Consider the following 17160-nt stretch of genomic DNA (forward strand, 5'->3'; position numbering starts at 1 on the left):
AACTCTACACACTGAGGACATCTATTGCAACAGTATATTATAGCCCTCCAATCCTGTATGTAAATATGAGCTATCTTTTCCAGATGTATGTTTTTAATTTTTTTAAATTTCCTTCTTTAGAATATATATACATAAATATTTATTTTTGACATAGAACAGTATCATTGGGGCCCCATTGCCTCCTCCTCTCCCCATAAACAATCTCCAATTTTTGCTTAGTCAAGTAGAAAAATTGTACGTGGCAGCTCCTTTCTACCCCCAAATGTTAACAAAACTCATATCCTGTCATAAAACAGCAAAACAACTAGTCAGATTTCCAGTAGCCTGAGTCAATATTGATTATTGCTTTATAGTGAAAGACTTATGTGCTCTGTCTTTTACCAAAGCTCATTTAGAAATTACAGCTGGGCTGCATTCTGCTGTCAGTTATATCCACACTGTCCTCTACTGACTTTTGTGACTCTGAGAAATGGCAGAATTTGGACCATTGGATAAAGGATGCTGATCAAATGAATTAATTTCTAGCAGATAGTTTAAAATCCAAACTCAGAAGATATATTCCAGAACAGTGAACTCACAGAGTGAAGATGAGGGCAGAATTTGGCTCCAGTTGATTTAATTTAAAATATTACTTCATGATTAATGCAGCTTAATGTTCAAATACTACAGGTATGTTCCAAAGTGATTTTTAACTTTTGAATTGAAAGCAGGCTCTGGATAATGACTATTAAATATATTTGAAATGTCATATCTGTTTTGTCCTGTGGTTCTCCTAATATGCTGTTCTGAGTCATAGGGGAATGAGCTGAGTGTATCAGAAGTGACACAGACTCATTTTGTGAATGCAGCTAGTGGGAAAGAAGTTGCACTGTAGACACTTGATGTATTGAAAGAAAATTCATTATACCTTTGAGTTATCCTACCCTGCAGTCTGTGGACATCGAATGTTCTAGTTGCCAACTGCATCTAACATTTTAAACTAAATAGAAGTGGCCATCAGTAATTGTCAAGTAACCAAAATTCTGGTAACTGTGAATTGAATACTTTTAACAGAAAAAAAATAGAAAAAAGAAAAAAGAAGAAGAAAGAAAGAAAAAAAAAAAAAAAAAAAAGAAAAATCTGTCTGTACAAGGTCACTGTGAAATAATCCTCAACCTGTTACTGAGCTGTATCACAGAAACCATTTTATGCCTATCATGAAGTTGTGTTGCTATCAATTAGGTGAGCAGAACAATACTTAAAATCTGGAATTGATTTTAACAAAAAGTGACACTTCAGGAAAAAGTTTAGATTAGGACACAACCAGACATAATTTGATTTATAATTCATGCTTTACAAGACAAATAACTTTCAATGACATATTTAAGTAATGTAAATTTTTATTTTTTATTTTTATTTTTTAATGTAAAATGGAGTGGTCATAATGAAAAAAAAAAAAAGAATAATATATTTTTTAACCTACTGACAAGTGTAATAGTTACTGAAAGACAGAAAATTTTACCTTTCTACAACCATGTAATGTCTATATAAAGCAATTAATTCATGTATTGATGCTACTGAGTAGTAAAGATTCAATTGTAGTGTAAACTCCCTATGGAAAATATGACTCCTTTTTTACAGTGTTCACTGTATATCAGTCATGACTTTTTTTTTTTTTTTTTTTTTTTTTTTCCCTGAGACATATATAAAGCTCTAAGAGGAATTTCCTACCATAAAAAGGTGTGTTGTGGTTTCTATAAGAGTTTTCAACACAGGAACTGTGGGAAATGTTTACCATAACTTCACACAGAACATACATATGTAATGTTTTGCTCTTGCTTTCCTTGAATGTTTACACAGAGTGCTTGGGATGTTTAGATGGTGCAGATAGCAGATTAGGAAACATTTTTTCTGTAGTGAACACTCATTCAAACATAGTTTTTAATGCTGTACTTTGTAGTTATATTAACAAAACAAAACAGCATATGAAACCAAGCAGTTTTCTATTCAGGAAAGTCCCAGACTCAAAGTAGGTAGATGGGAATATCTGATCCTATTTGCTATGATTTTGTATTACTAAAATACATTTTGTATTCTCCATCTCTAGAGTAAATACTATATAAGATTTGCATTTAGACAGTAGAATGTACATTTAGAATGTAGACAAGTACTTTCTGTCTGGTCCTTTATTTCTGTGTCATGTAAAATTCAAACTGCAAACTTACAGAGAAACAGTAAAGGATAAGCCCTCTATATGCATCTAATACATCCTTAATCAATCCAGAAAATCTCTGTCTGGAAGCGCAAATTGCACAGTTAAAATCAAAGTTATAGCCAGTGGGGGGGGAGGGAAGGGTGAAGGTGCAGAATCCAAACAGTTCAAAAAAGCAAAAAGGTGTTGTTACCTCAGTAAAGGAAAGCTAAATGTTTTGTAGTGAATATTCACTTTAGTTTTTCCAGATATATTACTGAGTCGTGATAATCTTACACTATATAATTTATACAATGGACCTGCTTTCCTTCACTCTCATTTTCTCGGCAAGTGTTTAATGGCAAATTTCTGTAACAGGAAGCCATTATTAAAACTTTATGTTTATATACATATAAATATATTTACTTATACACTATGGATTTATATATATACACATACTAAGTGTTCTATTATTACTTAGTACATTCAACTGAGTTTATAAATATTTAAAATCAAATAAATAATTTCTTTCTTAGTAAGATCCAGGTTTTCTCACTCTTATTAGGAGTGCCTATTTTTTTTTTTTCTTTGCAGTAATGGCTATTAACATCAGTAAGTATCATGATTCCCTGATTTCTGGTGAATAGAATTTTGTTCTACATACAGCTCAGGTTGTATCAATGTACACCTGTGGGTTAAACTCATTGGCTATGGGTTTCAGACTGACACCAAAGGACCATCACTTGAGTAAAAAACTGCTTGATACGTGTTAGAGCTGTGTAATCTTGTAAGCATCTTCTGTTCATTAGTCACAAGGTTTAAAAACTTGTTGTTTATTCACTACTTTGTAGTATTTGGCTATATGCAGTTATCCCATGTTATTAATGAACAATGAAATTATTCAGTGCCATATTAATTAGTTTAAACATGCACACATATAGGTACATATAACATTTTGGATTAATAGACAAGGATGCTGAATACCTACAGCATAAGAGAGGCATTGACATAGTAGAGCTGCAAATGCTTAGGGTCTGTGAAAATAGACCGTTTGTGATTCAAGCGCTCATGAGGTTGATGTGCATGAAGAACAGTGTTTAACTGGGAAGTTAGAACAGCCACACGTTAGCATGTTTCCTTGTTTTTTGCTTCAGCAATCATATTCTAAACATTCTTTAGAAACAGTGCTTTCAAAGGGTGAGTCAATAAAAAATATTTAAATATTTGCAGGAGAAAATGGAGTCTCTTAATGGCTGAAATATAATATGTATTCACTCTAGAATTTAAAGACTACTGGGAAAATTCTGTTCATCTTGTTCTGGAGAGTACATCAAGTTGATCTACTCACCTGGTTAAGAGAAACAGTATTTTGTTTTATTTTGAAGAGCAGTCATTAAATATTTGTATATTTAAAGCATATATATGTATAGATACAATTATGAAAAATGTATAAACTTACACACATATGTTCATATCTCTCCTACCAAAAAGTTCTGTGTTAATCAGTTTGTATTAACGTGGGAAAATCTTTCCCTGGTTGAACAAGGCACAATTTTTTTTCCTGCAGGTTTCCAACAGATAAAAGAATGGATGGATACAGGGAAATGAATAGGTTGTTTAAATAAATAGGTTCTGGAAAAAGATTCCTCAAAGTGATATGATAGAGTTATAGAAACCTGTATCCATATACAAAGATTGTTGATGATCCTAGAAATTATTTTTTATTTCACTTGTGGTGCAACTTGGAGAGGTTTGTATATGTATGAGGAATGAGAAGGGACTGAATAAAGGAGGCGGTGGTCACAGCTTGTTCTAAACAAACAACAAAAAAGAATGATTGTGTTGCAAGAAACTCTCAAGCTGGGAATCACTGCAGTTGCTGTATCAGCCAGTCCTGCAGCATTTTAAGATAAAGTACAGATCATTCCTAATACTTCAGGCACCTGATGTTTATGATGCACCAAAAGATTACTGTCAAGCCCCAGTGCAGCTTCATTGCCAGGTGTGTGGTAGTACATAAGAAGTAGCAGTCTTCAAGAGAAATAAAAATATAATTTGTATTAATGCTCCCTTGTCTTTACATGTAGTGTTGTTCCATGCTTTGCTTTGATTGCAAAAAGAAGCACAAAACTTTACTTACAAAAGTTGCATTCATTCTCAGTGTTTTACATTCTTGTCATAAATCAGTCAATAAGTCTGATTTTTGTATCTTCTGCTGCAAATAAGGAGTATTATTCTCTTGCATTTTAGCTGATAGAAGTTTACATTTTGCACCAGGGAGATTTGGGAGCAATTTTACATGTTTGCAGGTAGACAGGTCTGTACTCTATATGTTTGGATTTTGCAGCTTCATATTCTAGGGCCATATCTAAGGATTGTTATCAAATGTAATATCAGAATTGCCTTACTATAATGCATTATGGTAGTTATTACAGTCTGTCAAGGTTAGATTTCTTGCAAAATTACTCAAAATAACTATGAATGCTTGCATTGTGTAGATAGAGTCTGCAATTAGTATGATTTTGTGTTTTGCAGTTCTGTAGCATTATGTTTACTTATTCATCGAAGTAATATTGGGGTTGACTGGAAAAGAATTGCAGGACAGAATCTTTTTTTATGTTTTGGTGAAGCATTATCTCATTCTTCCTCAAGATACCCTGATAGCACAATGTACTTTGGGACCAGAACTGGCAACCTAGAGCTCACCCTTACATCCACCCCGGCTGCCGAATTAGGCAGAGGAAGCAGGACTGGATTCCTGTTTTATGTTACTGCTGCTCTGGTTTTGGTCTTAATCTCCTTGCCAGTATTGTTTATAGTAATATTATTTTCAAAAGGATCATTCCTGATATATAAATCCATGTGAGATCTAAAGAATTTTGAAATGCTATAATATTAAGCAATAAAAATAATATAGATAAAGGCAACTTAGGAGGCTGAAGTAGAACACTGATGTAAGAAAGAAGTTGTTGCTGCCAGAACAGAAATTCTCAATTACCAATAAATTAAGAATAATAACATCTCCATAGAATTTGCTGTTTTATAAATTATAAGAGTATAAAAATTAGTGAAGTTAAAAAAAAAAAAGATGAGGCAAGTCACGCAACATTTACTAGATCACACAATGGGTCTTAAAGTTGCTTGAGCTTTCCTCATCTTGGTTCTCACGCTTACTGCCTAACCTTAACAGGGAAAATTCACATACATTTGTGATTACCATTTTTTTGTACAAATGATTCTTTGACCAGTTATCTTTTAACAGTAGATTTGGTCAGCTTTCTGTTAACCTTACACACGCTGGTGAAAAAGGCTGGTTTTACTCAGATATCAGTCAATAGCATAATTTTGACTTCATCAATTATTTCAGTGGTTCAAGAGTAAATTGTGACTAAGATTCTCACAGAGTGCAGCTAAGAATAGTATGATTAGGCCTGTTATTTTTAGACTTTAGCTTTTTGTATTTTCTTACAGCTTCTTTACAAACATTAATTGAGGAGGCTGGAATTTAGAGGATTTCATAACTATGATGTAAACTGTAACATAATCAGGTGTGCAGCTGAAAGGAGAAATCAGACTCCATTGAACATATTGCTGAGCATATATTTTCATATGTTTTCACAAACTTTTAAAAGTGTGCAGAATACAGATTATTCTTAACATTTAGCAAATATTGTTATGTAGTAAATTATCATTAGGTACCTGTGAAATATTGCCAGATAACATGGGCTATTAAGAAGGCATAGGTACAAACTTACTTTTCTAAGAAGGTAAAAATATCATCAAATAAGAATACATCCAAAGTCACAATACATGACCATGTATCCCAGTTGGGATTTTGTTTTCAAATGAAAAATATTTTTTTCAACATTTTTTTCTTAATTTTTTATCTTCCTTCTCAGGAAACAATAACATACATGCTAATATTTGCATTTATATTTTTAAAGATTTTGCTTTATCTCTCTTTCCTTCATTGTTCCTATAAAAATTAACATGTCTTGCCAAATTTGTTTTAGGTAGAAGACACTCATTATACATATAAAAAGTGTATGTATTTGGCTTGTTGTTTTCTTACTGAAGAAAACATGTAGGATGCATGGCAGAGGTCTTGAGATACCTCTTCAAGATTTACGATTCTCAGCACGTATAAAGGAAAGACATTTTGCTACTAGTACTAGTATTTTACAACAGGTGAGAATTTTCTGTGAAAAGAACTTAAACAATGATTTGTTGACCGGAGCAGAAACACAGCTCCGTTTTTATCTTGAAAAGTGTCAAAGCAATCCTTTGATGTCAAAAGGTCAGAGTAGAGCAGTTGGGACAAATTTTTGCAGCAGATAGTCTTACAGCTTTATGCTTTCAGTTGTATCTCTACTTCAACTGTAAGAAGAGAAGTGGAGAAATTAATGCTAAAGGGTTTGAGAATCTAGGAAAAAAGTGAAAAGTATCAGGGCAGTGCAGGTTGTTACTTAAATAGGGAAAAATAAAAAATAAAAAGAAAGAAAAATAAGAAAGGTACGCAGAAGACAGTGGCAAAATCATTTTGTGGGAAAAGTTCACTGAGTGTAAGAGTTTCATTTGTTAGGTTTTTAAGGAAGCAGCAAGGAGATCAACTATTTGTTGCAGCCTTTCTTGATATGATTAGATGAAATGGAGTAGTATACTGCCTGCCGTAAGTCATAGCCAGGGTGTGTTCTAAGCCCTTGTAATGTATTTGTCATGGTCTTTTTAGAGCATCCTTTAGTTTTTTTGTTTTGTTTTGTTTTATTTTGTTTTGTTTTGCTTTTTGTTTTCTTCCCTGCAGAAGATTCTGGATTAATTACTGTAAATCCCACAAGAAAAAAATAGATAAATTATTAAGCATTTTAGATAAAATTCTCAGTATTAAGTACTACATTCAAGAACAAGCAAATTCATATGAATGTCTCTGTTAATTAGGATATTAGGCAGTGCTTTAAATAACCTCCTTGATCAGTCATATGTTTTCTAGCTGAGTCCCAAAGGCTTCTGATACAGTTCCTGCTTATTAAGGTCATAGGAGAAGTATATCTTTCTTTACTGAATTGCTTCAACTAGTTAGTGGTGTTACCTGTACAGGATAGCATCAAATCAGTTCATCTCTTACTTGCTTGAAATGATAATTATTATTATTTTTTTCCTGTCTGGTGATGTGTCCTCAAAAAAGCAGTCCATCTACATATGAAGATAAAGCTGAATTGCTTCAGCCAATTATTAATGTTGCTTGTAAAGAAGCACAGCATAAAGATCAGTTTGTATCTTATTTTCATGTGGTGAGGAGCCAATTCCTCTTTCAATCCCCAAGACAATCAATCCCATGCTGATCTATTTTCAGTTCTGTATTCTATAGGCAATCTAGACAAATAAATACTTCAAGTGAACAGTATTTCATATTAGCTGTGGACATTTCTACTGGCTGTCATATATGCATCAGACCAGAGTTCCTCTGGTTCAGAAAATACTTTTGCTCATAACAGAAGAGTTTCTAATCACATTCTGTTTGCTGCCGGGTGACTGCATGCTGCAGTCTCCATGGCATGCCAAAGGAGGACTCTAAAAGGGAAAAACAAAACTCTTGTTACAAGATACAAATGCATACTTTCAGTTGTGTGGGTGGTACCTCTGATCGATGCATTGTAAGTTTTTGCAGTGATAGACATGTGAAATTAGTTTCAGGCAGTGTTTCAGACTGTCTATTGATATATGTGTGACACGCTTGTATTTGCCTGTACTAGTTCTAGTGACACTATGATTACTGGTATTTGCAGTCCTTGCCCTGGAACACTTCCAAGCAGTTTTATTGTATTGAAATGGCTCTTACAGTTCATTGAGCATCTAGCATAACACTGCTGAATATGATTGGCGCGTTTGCATATATTTATTCAAAAAAAATCAGGCAGTTAAACTGCATAATTATGGGAAAACGAATCATAACAATAAAAGACCATTTAAGTTAACAAGCTTTGTGATCAAAGGATAAATACAGGTTGGATAAATGAGACTCTAGATGTAACTAATCTACATAAATAGGCTTTGGTCTGATTACAGGAAAGGAATGTATTAAAATTATCTAAAGGTATTAAAAATAATTTTTCTTCAGTACCTTAAAAACATTTACTCTTATTTTATTTTTAATATTTCTGCATAATAAAAATAACTACGTTCAGAAATAGACCATGTTTATGTTTTTAGTTCTTGATTAGCAATGTTTACAGTGCAGAGAAAGCCTAAACTAACACAAGTAAACAAGAACAAAAAAGTTTTCATTCTAGCTTAAATGCATCGTGACAAAAAAATATAAAAAAAAATTAGTCTTATTTTTTTTTTTTTTTTACTGTTGCAATGTTTTTTTTTTTTTTTTTTTTTTTTTTTTTCTTGATTGACTTTTAATTAAAGAAAAACATTAAAGGGAACATTTAAAGGACAATTTCTTGTTTACTGTCTTTATCAGCAGAGAGCAGCCTTTGTAGTCTTTGAAAGCCAGTGCATTAAAAATCAATTCAAAGTCTTCAAAGCTGTAAACTCTTGCTTGCTTTGTAGATATATACTGTGTTTAAAATCATTGGAAGCACACTTGACAATTGAATTAAAAACAAAAGGTAAATAATGGCTTCATCAAACTTTTGAAGGATTTTAATGTATTTTTAATAATAGCTAAAGGATTTTCTTGCAGAGAACAGACATGTGAATAACAATTTGTAGCTTTTAAATGCATAATTTGTTCCTAATGACAGTTATATGTATTCTTTTATTAATAGAGTTTTGTTTTAAATTTCTGTTGGTGTTATTCTGTTCTTCTTAATGAATACCATGATTCAAACACAGAACATGTCAGTCAGTATCTTTACTTACTATATTTCTCTTTCATTCATTGCTGATTGCTAAGCAACCACTTATGGTTAAGCTTGTTTAGCTACAATTCAGCGTTTTTTCCTTTTTTTTTTTTTTATTTTTTATATATATATTTTTATTTTAAAGTTAAACCAATAACCAATATGAGCTAAACAAATTTTATGCATACTTAATGAAAATATTTGGATTTTATAAAATTTTAAAGGTGACAGAAACCCAAAAGCATTGTTTCAACAAAGCACCTTAGACTCAGCACTTGGTCTTTGTTCTGACATTTTTGCCTGATATTGAGGTAAAGTCTGTTCTTTCCACAAATCTAGAAAGAGCAGAACAATGTCCTTAATCAGCAGATGATTAATTTTAAGGCCTATGGACACCAACTTAAAAAAAAAAAAATAAAAAAATCACAGTAGTATTATGTCTTCCAAGGCATGATCCTTAGAAAATATTCGGTGAATATTTTAATTTAGGTCAACAGAGGCACAGAGTTAAATAGATGGCTTACAGGATTGGAGTTACTGATATGTGTAAGCATATGTGGAACTCAATTTAGAATCTGTTACTTGAACTGCTCCCTGTTGCTTCTCTGCCTTGCTTTAAAAAACATTGCAAAGCTGCAAAAGCTGTTCGTATCACTTAGCCTCAAACTGCATTCTCTAGTACTCTACTGAGATAGTCCTCATGTCTGAATATTTGATGTTTTTGCTCTTTCACATAGACTTGCGTAATTTGATATGCAGATTTAAAGATCATAAAAACAATCCTGCTTTGATGATCATGAGCAAGATTATCCAGCCACAGCTGTAAAGTACCCAGTGTGTTCTTTTCTGATCTCTTCATCATTTCAGTGGATCAAATGACAATAAGAATATAGTGGAATTTAGAGTGCCTTTAATGAATTTAAATGTCTTTTAAAAATGGGAGCCAGGAAGCCTTGGAAACTATTTGAATTTCTACAGTGTATGACAGATAATATACGTGCATGTGTGAATGCCTACATGTAGGTACATAGATGTTAGAACAGCATAGATTGAAAACAACTATCTAGCTGGATAAAAAGTATTGTTAACAACCTATGCACATCTAAATTATTTTATTTATTTATTTATTTACATTGTATATGATCTGTGCAGACTTCTGTCAGTCTGTATTTTTTACTGCACCCTAGAAAGCATCAAGTTCAGAGACAAATTCTGTTGTCATTTTTTCCTGAGGCAAGGATATAAGTAAGGAAGGACCTAATTTTCCACTTCATGGTAGAAGTTATACATCTTGCTTAAAACTGTGTATCCCACTATCAGACTTCAGGATTGAGAGATATGATGAAAAGTAGGGATGAAAAGTAGGTACAAGTCATGTAAGATGTGAGCATAACCCTCAATCATTTTGCTAAGGTATTAAAAAACAAACAATAATTTGTATCTTACAGTTTTGAGGCAAGAAACTTATCAGTCAACTTTGTAGCCATGGGGTGAAAAAGAGAGGAAAACAAAATGTTTTGTGTTATTTCCCTTAGTGCATAGTCTTTATATTGTCTAAGCTTGCATTCTGTCTGTTTAAACCACCTGTAACTTCTTATCAGGCCTAACAAAATACAATGTTGCAAGAGACAGAATAATTTAATTAATTTGTTTTATTAGTGTATTAATCAGCCACCATGTATTTGATCTTCCCAAATAGTTTGCATCCCATCATCACAAAAATGTGATCACACTGAAATAATAATTCTTTCAGTTGTGAAGTAGTTCATTTTAAGTATTCATGTGTTCATTGTTTCAAACAGACTACTAGATTTTTGAAGAAAGCTTTAATTAAACTTTATTTAAAAATATATACACAGAACACACATTGAGCCTCTTTTCTTCATCCCCTTCTACGCTTATATTGGCAAAGGAACCTTAGGAGTGAGTAGCCAGATTTCCAGGTTTTGACCCACTTCTTAGTCTATTTTACTTGGATGAAGATAAAGAAAAAGAAAACTGTTTCTATTAAACAAGCCTTAGGTATTTTGGCTAATATTGGCAAAGATCTTTAGATAAAGATAAATTGATTGCAGTTATACTGGTCTTGCTGATAGCAGTCAATGAAGAAACAAGTTCATGTGTTGAAGAGCTGGAGGAGGAGAAGAGATTGTTTAAAAAGGTTTTGTTCTGATTTAAATTTTGAGCCATACATTTTCTATAGTATTTTATAATAAAGACAATTACATTGTAGTTTGGGTTAGAATACATGCCCAGTTCTCAATCTCAAAACCCAATTTGTTACTACCTGTGTCTATTTTATTAAAAAACAAACAAACAAACAAACAAACAAACAAAAATAATTGGTATGAGTCTCAGCAGTCTAAAAGTAAATTTTTATTGTTTATTTTTTCCAATTACAACACCTCCTTTAGGCAGATGTGTGAAAATGGCAGTTTAATTCTTGCCAGTATTTGTCTATTCCTTGTACATTCTAAAAATTGACGGTAGCTTGGCTCATCATTATGTTGTTGATGTTCATTATGCTATAGTTAAGTTAAAGCAGCAATCCTATTATTAATCTTTAGAAATAAGGCTTTACACCATTACCTTGGAAACTCTCTACTGAATTTTGATACAAAAGTTCCTAGGAATAAGATCCTAACTCAATTTTCATGGAAGAGGATTGATTTTGCTCTTGATCTTAGTGCACTTTTGCAGGACAGATAGTATTTTATTACTTTATGCCTGAGAAGATTTAAACGACAACTACCAACAAACCCAGTTTACTCATTCTTGGGAACTCGTGTTGAAGTTAATGAAATTGCATGTGAACTGAAGACTGTATTTTTGGCCTTGCTTTTTGTTTTATTCACAATGGCACAGTAGCCATAGTAGCTTATTTAGAAATAAGCATCAATAAGTTACAATGTCATTTAATTCTGTAAATGAATAACTTTCCATGGAAATAATTTAATCCATCTCCCAATGAAATTCTCTCCCTGAAAGAAAACAAAACAAAGCAAACCAACAACAACAACAAAACTTTTGAGGATATATGTGCAGATTTGCATTTACAGGTATTCTCTCTCCTAGAGACAATTCTGTGTAGACAAGAACTTTGTGTTGAGTTCCAGTGAAGTTGGAAGTTGATATGACTTCATGTGGGCTCTTGATCCACCTGCAGAGAGCAGCATTAGTCTGTACTACACATAATTGGTTTGTCTGTTCACTGGGAACAACCTTAAGTTAGTATTTTTCCCCTTTGCATGAGTTCTTGTTTGGAATTTCATGCTCTATACCTGTAATATTTTCAATTTCTTTTCCCATTTTGAAAGAGGATTCCTCCCCACACACACTTATGCATGCTGGTTTGGGACTTATGTAATGTGGACATTGTTTATATAAGGTTGCATAAAGTCTTTGAAAATTTAAATGTAAGAAAAAAAAAAAAAGAAAGAAAAAAAGATATACATCATTCAGCTTCCATTGCATGCATTCTGTTCCTTAAAAAAAAAAAAAAAAAAAAAAAAGTGTTCAAGTGCAGTCTGAACATCCTGCTGATTAAATATAGAGGCAAACCCATAATTTAATCACTGTATTCCAACTATACCCTCAGTCAGATATTAGTATTCCTGTACAGTCTCTATTCCTGGTGAAACTTGCAGCAGTGTCCTAGACATTGACAAACTAACACAGAAAGAGGACTTTTTCTAATCCTGCAATCTTTGCAGAGAAGTCTTTGTTGTAAGGCTTATTTTAACATCAAAATATGATTTCATAGTCTCAGTATGACAAGTTTTAATGAGAAGCATAATCCAAAAATTATTTTTCCCTAGGTTGTTAAGAATTTACATGTCAAAGTCACCCCCTAAAATACATATGAGTTTACAGATTACCAAGATAAGTGGGTGCAGTGTTCTAGGTAAGATGATCATACCTCAAGAAAGGTAACTATCTTCACTTGTTCTGTCATGTCAATTAACTTAATATGTTATTAAATTATAAACTGTATGAAGTCATTGCAGTATGCTAACATTAAAGTGACAGTGATATGGGTGATTATATGAAGCTCTGTATCCACAAAAAAATTATTTTTTCTGTCCAAGTCTACTTGTCCATTGCTATTGTATTAATGGTGTATTCAATCAAATTTTAATTTTATGAGTTATCTCATCATAGGCAAATGACTGTTATGGCTTTAAAATATATTTAGGGACAGAACCTCTAGCTAAATTTGTGCAAGCCTAAATTATTTATTTTATGTCACAAATAATAAATCAACTCATCATCATTTCACACTTGAAAATCTCCTTACACAGGCATGTGAATCTGTAAAGTTAATCTACTATTTTGCCATAAATTCAGCCATTATTTTGGCAGTATATTTAGTGGTGTGTCTTTTTCTAATGCTAAGAGGAAATAATTATGCTAAGATATTTGTGTGAGAGCAGGCCTTTACATACTATCAGAAAGTCTCTTATAGAATACCTTGTTGGTGATTAACAAAATATTGTAAGAAATTTACGTGACATAAATGTGATATTATGGTCACTTAAATGTAACCATATTGTAACCTTTAGCACCTATGTTTTACTTCTTATTTCCTAAGGAATTTAAGGGAATCATTGCTTTTCTGGGGAAGGCTTTTAGGAAAAGAACGGGGATAAGGTTGCAGCTTGAAAGGAAAAGAGGTGATCTAGATTTACTCCGTTCTTCTGTCCATCACCTTAGAAGAAATCTTCAGTGTCCCCCTCTAAATACATTTTCTGTAGAGGCAGTATGGTTTCAGAATCAGGTTCTGCTTTATCTTTATTGTTTTTTGTTTGTTTTTCCACACTGTAGTGAAGAAGCACAGAACTGGACTCTTCTGCCGCATGCAGTGTCTGTTGCCTAGTGAATCACCCTTCCCTGTCATTGACATTACTATTCTGTTTAAATGTTGTCCATGGAGCAGACCATATGCTGGGATAAAGGAACATTACATTTAAGAATATCTTCTCATCACTACCATAATCTTTCTCCTGCTCCTTTTCAGCTTTCTACAGCATGCAACATATGAATCTGTGGGAATGTAGCACACTACTTATCCCATAATTGAAGAAGACTGATCCAAGGACTACTGAAACCAATTTGACAATATCCATTGATTTCAGTGGACCTCAGGTCATGGCTAGTGGGAGTTTTATTGTTGACTTTAGTAAGAGTATAGGTTGGACAGAAGAAGGTAAATGTAGTGGTAGATGTTAACAAAAACTTAACAGATTTAAAATATCTGGTGTCTTTGTTACCCCTTACTAAATATTATGAGTACAAAACAGTTTGTCAGTGTTAAAAGGCCATAATTTGATCTCCTCTTCACCTTATATTATTGCAGCTTTTATAAAGCTTTTATATGTTCAGAAAGCATTTCTGATATGCTGCTCTCAGAAACAGGAAAACAGCAGTTTAAAAAGAGGACAAATTCTACAACTCCTACTGGCTTCACTGAGTATTCCTGTTTGGTAAGATCTTTCAGATATATGTCAAAATTAAAAATAAAATCCCAAGAGCTTACAATTGCATAGTGGAATTTGTGTTTATGAAAGAAAGGCAGAAAAGACAAAGTTGTTTTTACACAGGAAAAAAAAAAAGGTTACAAACGTGAGAAAAAATATTTTTGAAATGCTAAGAAGTACTTTGATAATCTCCTTAAATTTCGAGACAGTAGTGTTTTTTTTTTTTTTTTTTTTTTTTTTTTAAGTCTCCATCTAATTTTAATTTCTTAACTTATAGATTTCATAGTTAACGTGGTTTGGAATGAAAAAAAAAAAAAAAAAAAAGCAACACACAAAAATAATGATATCAAAGATATTCCCCCAAATGTTATTTTGATTTCATGCTATGATATTTTTAGAGTAAACTGATGAGTGCAGATTTCATTCTAGTTAGCTAACTGTAGTTGAGTTTGTTATGCAGTAAACATAATATCTGTTAGGAATACTAAGGTAGACTCAATATGGTGGGAGCCATAGATAAAAGGTGCATTAAAGCGTTTCAAATTCAATCATTAGGTTTCATTGCACCCATCTGCTACCAGAAAATATAATTGGCAACTTGATTCATTGACCTTTAACTGTCATTTTGGACCACTTTTTTGTTTGTTTGTTTGTTTGTTTGTTTTAATCCATATTTTCAAGTTAGACCTACAGAGTTAATTTCATAAGAGAATACCTAATACATTTTGATGAAATTACTTTTTTTTTTTTTTTAAGAAACATTTTTTTAAAAATATAATTAGGTTTAATGGTCTGTTGTATATTCTACTAATCCAGTCAAAGTAGTTATTTAATATTGAATAGGTTAAAAGCAACTAATGTTCAACTTCATTAAGGCTTCTATTAAATAGAAGACTTGCTGAACTTCTACTTACATATATATAGCATATATATAAATACTATATAATATATATTAAAATAATTAATATGAGGTAGCAGTTCACGTACATATATATATATAAAAGTATATATATATTCTACTTATATATATAAGTAGATATATTATAGATATAGGTATATATATACACTACTATGCATGTAGTATATATATAGTATATATATATTCTACTTATATATATTATATATATTATATAATATATATATAATATATACTTATATATATAATAATATATATATAATATGTATATAATATATATATATACTTATATATTATATATATTATATAATATATATAATATAAGTAGAATATATATGTACTTATATATATGTACTTATATATATGCGTGAACTACTACCTCGTATTAATTATTTACAGGGTTTTCTGTTATGCTAAAATTATATTTAGAAGCTTCATTATATCGAGATTATACATCACAATACAAGAGCTAAATAAACATTGAAATTGTGGAGCTTTTTATATTTTATTCCTAAAATGTGTCTTATCTTTTTATTTTTCTGGCACAGATACTATCTCATGTGCAATCTCCTGGCATTTCTATGTGTGTGGAACAAAAGCATACTATTTTATGATATAACAGTGTTACTTTCAGCAAGCAGGAAAAATAATGTGATAAATGAGGATTATTTAATATTTCCTCAGTGATGGTAAACTATTAAAGGGTTACACATGTTTTTCTTCACACAGTTGCACAAAACTCCTCAAATATTTATATACTATAGAGACAGATGTATGTAACCTAACCTTATAATCCCATTTCACAGCTTTCCCTGATACTGGGGAGCTCAATAAATAGGAAGCCGATTATATTGGCAGTATAACTCCATTAATAGGATTTGGATTTGCCTTATTGACAAGCCAGTACTGTTAATATGATCCAGTATATTAAATTGACAGGAAAACTGGAGCAATAGAATGTATCTGCAGTCTAATTGACAAGGAAGCTCTTTCAAAAGGTTCTTAATGTGTTTTTTATTGACAGCGCAGCTTCAGGAAGTACATATCATTTGTGAACAGTGTAAATATATTGGATGCAACTGTACTAGTAGATTCAGGGGGAAGTAGTTACTGTTCTGTTTTCCCATACTTCCATTTTTACTTTGATATAAGTTGTATCAAGCTCTCATAAGATCTTCAAAAATATTTCTTAAAGCACTAGTCTAACTGCACTGCTCACAGGCGTTTGACAAGTTGTGAATTATTTTAAATGTGTTCATCATTTTTAAATGAATAGAGGCAATACAGAGCAATGCAATAATGTGTCATGAATTTCATTATGTTTATTTATTGATGCTGTGGTAGCAGAAGCAAAGCTATTGTACTTTCAGCTAGAGCTCTTTACGTGGTGTTATATTTTGCACCTCTTCCTACGTTCTGATCTTGCACCTTCTCCAAAAAAATAGTTCATTGTAAGAGTTCATATTACAATTAGATTTTCCTAGTCCCATTTGACAGCTCTGCACATTCTCTTCCCAGATTGTGTTAAATTCATTAGAGGTATACATTTCTTGTTTCTGTTCTGCAAAATAAAAAGAGACTCAGAGACCTAAAAACATTATGAAACCAACAGCAAATAAGTTCAGCCTGGAAAGTCTTCTTGATTCTCTTTTCAGTAGAGGAAATTTTGGGGTTCAATTTCCACGCTTTTTTTCCTAGCTACACCTTTCTTTGAGAAGAAAGTCACACCTTTCTTATAGGTCTCCCCAT

General features: G+C 32.0%; 1 protein-coding gene across 4 annotated transcripts in view; it reads left to right on the plus strand.

Moving 5' to 3' along the window:
* Positions 1-17160, plus strand: part of PCDH17 (protocadherin 17) — an 89993-nt gene that overhangs the window by 5739 nt on the left and 67094 nt on the right. The window lies entirely within an intron of this gene.

Source organism: Aythya ferina (assembly GCF_964211825.1).
Source record: "Aythya ferina genome assembly, chromosome: 1".
NCBI lineage: Eukaryota > Metazoa > Chordata > Aves > Anseriformes > Anatidae > Aythya > Aythya ferina.